The 2756-nt window shown below is 57.4% G+C and overlaps 1 protein-coding gene across 1 annotated transcript in view; it reads left to right on the plus strand.

The window, feature by feature from the left end:
* Positions 1-2417, plus strand: part of TBKBP1 (TBK1 binding protein 1) — a 28992-nt gene extending 26575 nt beyond the window's left edge. Inside the window, exon 11 of the mRNA XM_081805112.1 lies at positions 2404-2417. The gene's annotated coding sequence lies outside the window, so the exon portion shown is untranslated. The remainder of the gene's footprint in view (positions 1-2403) is intronic.
* Positions 2418-2756: the final 339 nt, after the last annotated feature.

Consider the following 2756-nt stretch of genomic DNA (forward strand, 5'->3'; position numbering starts at 1 on the left):
TTCTGCCCCTCACTCTCTTTCTGACTGGCCATTGTCTCAGTTTCTCTCTCTCTCCTGCTCTCATTCTGTCTCCCCATCTTTCTTTCTGTTTCGGTGCTCCGCATTACCCCTGCCTGCCCCCGGCTGGGGGTGGGCACACGTGAGTTCTAGATTGCTGACTCAGGCCATCTAACCACACTCTCCCCAGGATTCGCTTTCCCCAAACTCCCCTGCCCTCACCTAGGGTCTGGGAGCCCTGACTGCATTCTCGTCCCTTTGAGCCTTTGTGCAGGTGGGAAGGTTGAGGGTCTGCATGGACCCCTCTGTGAACTGCCCCCAGCAGCTGAGGGCTGGGGGTCCCCTGGTGGGCGGAGGAGGAGTCGGTTTTCTGAGCAGGGAAGTGCCTACCTCCTCTCTGATCCCTGAATCCCCCAACCTTTGCAGCAGCCCAAGGCAAGGGGCTTCTTCTCGCTCAAGGAGGGGGAGGGAATCCATTTACTGACCCAGGCTGCAAGGTGGGGAGGTGGGTACTGACCCGACTTGTGATTCTGGGAGGGATGCAGAGCACGTGTGGACATGGAACATATAAAGGACATACATGTGGAAAAGATATGTGCCACTCACAGGCACCCCGAAGCATGACATGTCCCCTCCTCCACCCCATCCTCAACCGTTGGGGGTTGGGAGGGTCAACCCCCAATACCAACCGTGCGTGTGTGTTCAGTGTGTGAACACACACACACCAAGCTCGGCATTCTCGCGCACACATCCTGAGCTAGAAGAGCAGTTCTGGGGAGCTGGGTGCAGTGGGGGAGGGGGAGGACAGGGAAGGCAGGGTAGCCCCACCCCTGCCCCCTGCCCCATGCCCACCGGCTGCCTCCCCGCCTCCCCATCTCCCCGTAGCTGGCAAGTCCTCTGCCCCCTTGACTTTTCCCAGCTTCGAAGAAATACCTCCTTTTAGGGGAAAGCGAGATCGTGAGGGGAAGAAGGGGAAGCACTGACTCTGGGGCAGAGGCATGAGCCTGATTTTCCAGTCTGGGGTGGGGGGGCGGAGAGAGATGGCACTGGGGACGCCCAGGCAATGGGTCCTGACTCAGAGCCAGAACCACAGAGCTCCTCCGCTGTATTGTCGTCGGGGAACAAGAAGCCACCAGGTTTATAAGAAACTGCGATTCATCTCTGCCCCCTTCCACCCCTCTGCAAGGGACCAAGGTTAGACTCGAAGAAGAACTTACAGCCCAGGCAAGGAAGAGACTTTGCCCCAGATTATCTTTTTGGAAATCTGCCCTGGGCTTGTGAAAGAAGGATGGCAACTTCAGGGGGTTTTAGACCTTGAGAAGATCTGGGGCCAGAGGATGGGACCCTAGATTTCCCCCATATAAGTCATCAAAGAAAGCCCCCTCCTCACTTTCAGCCTAGATCGGGAGTTCTTAAGTCCCACTTGCTGTCTTCAGAGCCGCTGCAGAGGCGGCCCCGGGGGCATGCAGGGCTCCCTAGGATCATAGACAGTCGGGTTGGCATGGGGGGGCAGGAGACAGCTCCAGCTGGCTCTGCTGCCCCCCTCTTGCCCACTGGCTCACAGGTCCCAAGGTGAGAGCAGGAGGGAGAGGGAGAGGGAGAGGGAGCGTGGGTTCTGTTAGCAGAAGGGCGAGCTGAAGGTGTGATGAACCTCAGAGTGGACAGAGGGCAGGAGACGGCACTGCCTGGCAGGGAGCATGCCCAGTGGCGTCCTCTTCCCATTTCTAAGAGCTGCCCAGGTCCCCTCCCGACGCAGACAGAAGCACCTAACAGCGTGGATGTCTGGCAGGGAGGCCGGTTGCCAGGGGTAGGGAGTTCAGAGAAGTGAGGAATGCCCCTGCCCCCCACCCTTGCACCTGGAAACCAGGACTCCTGGATTCTTCCTGTCTGGACCCGCTTTCCCCCACCGCTGCCATGCCCGATCCGGCTTTGGCTGTGCATCTGAGCTGGTCCCTGTCCCTTCCAGTTCCCACCCCTGTCCTACTTCCCACCCCTCCTGACTCGAAGTGGGATGGGATTGGCTGAGTAATGAGGTTCAATTCTGCAGGGTCATCAGATGGAAAAGGACATAAGGAATGACTTCCCAAAGTACAGGGGAGAGCTCACCAGGTGACCGGGGAGGCCTTAGGGTCTTGCCCTTCTCCAGAGGAAGGGGAAGGACTCTGAGCCAGAATTGCGTTGGGTAGGATACCTTGGGAGGAGAGGAGAAGGGATCCAAACAAATTAAGAGCCTGGGAAAAATTAAGCGTCAGTTTCCTCATCTGTAAAATGGGAAGAACAGCCGAATCTTCTTTGCAGCTGCCGTCATGGGAATGGCACGGTGCGAGCATAGGGCTGGGCATTGGGTCGCTAGTTCTGTGACCTTAACCAGGTACTTAACTTCTACCTCAGTTTCCTTGTCTGCAGAACGAGGACCATGATCCCTGCCCAGCTGACCTCACAGCATTGGGACGTCTAGTGAAGTCAAGGGTATGAATTGCTTGGGGTGTTCTCTTGTCTCATCCTCCCTGCCCAAGCAGCAGTGTGGTGGGGGGGGGGGGGATAATCAGGGAGGATTTGGGTTTTTCCAATTTCCAAATTCACTGGGAGTCCAGGGATGAGACAAAATACAAGCTGGACTCAGCAGTATGTCTAGGGTAGCGGGAACCTGGGAACTCTGGTGCGCAGCCCGTTCCTGGGGCCCTGAGCTTTGGGTGGTGGCCTTAGGTCAGGGTGTGTGTGTGTGTGAGAGAGAGAGAGAGAGAGAGGTAAGGACGGGG

This window comes from Leptonychotes weddellii, chromosome 15, assembly GCF_054177405.1.
Source record: "Leptonychotes weddellii isolate Sample4059 chromosome 15, ASM5417740v2, whole genome shotgun sequence".
Taxonomy (NCBI): domain Eukaryota; kingdom Metazoa; phylum Chordata; class Mammalia; order Carnivora; family Phocidae; genus Leptonychotes; species Leptonychotes weddellii.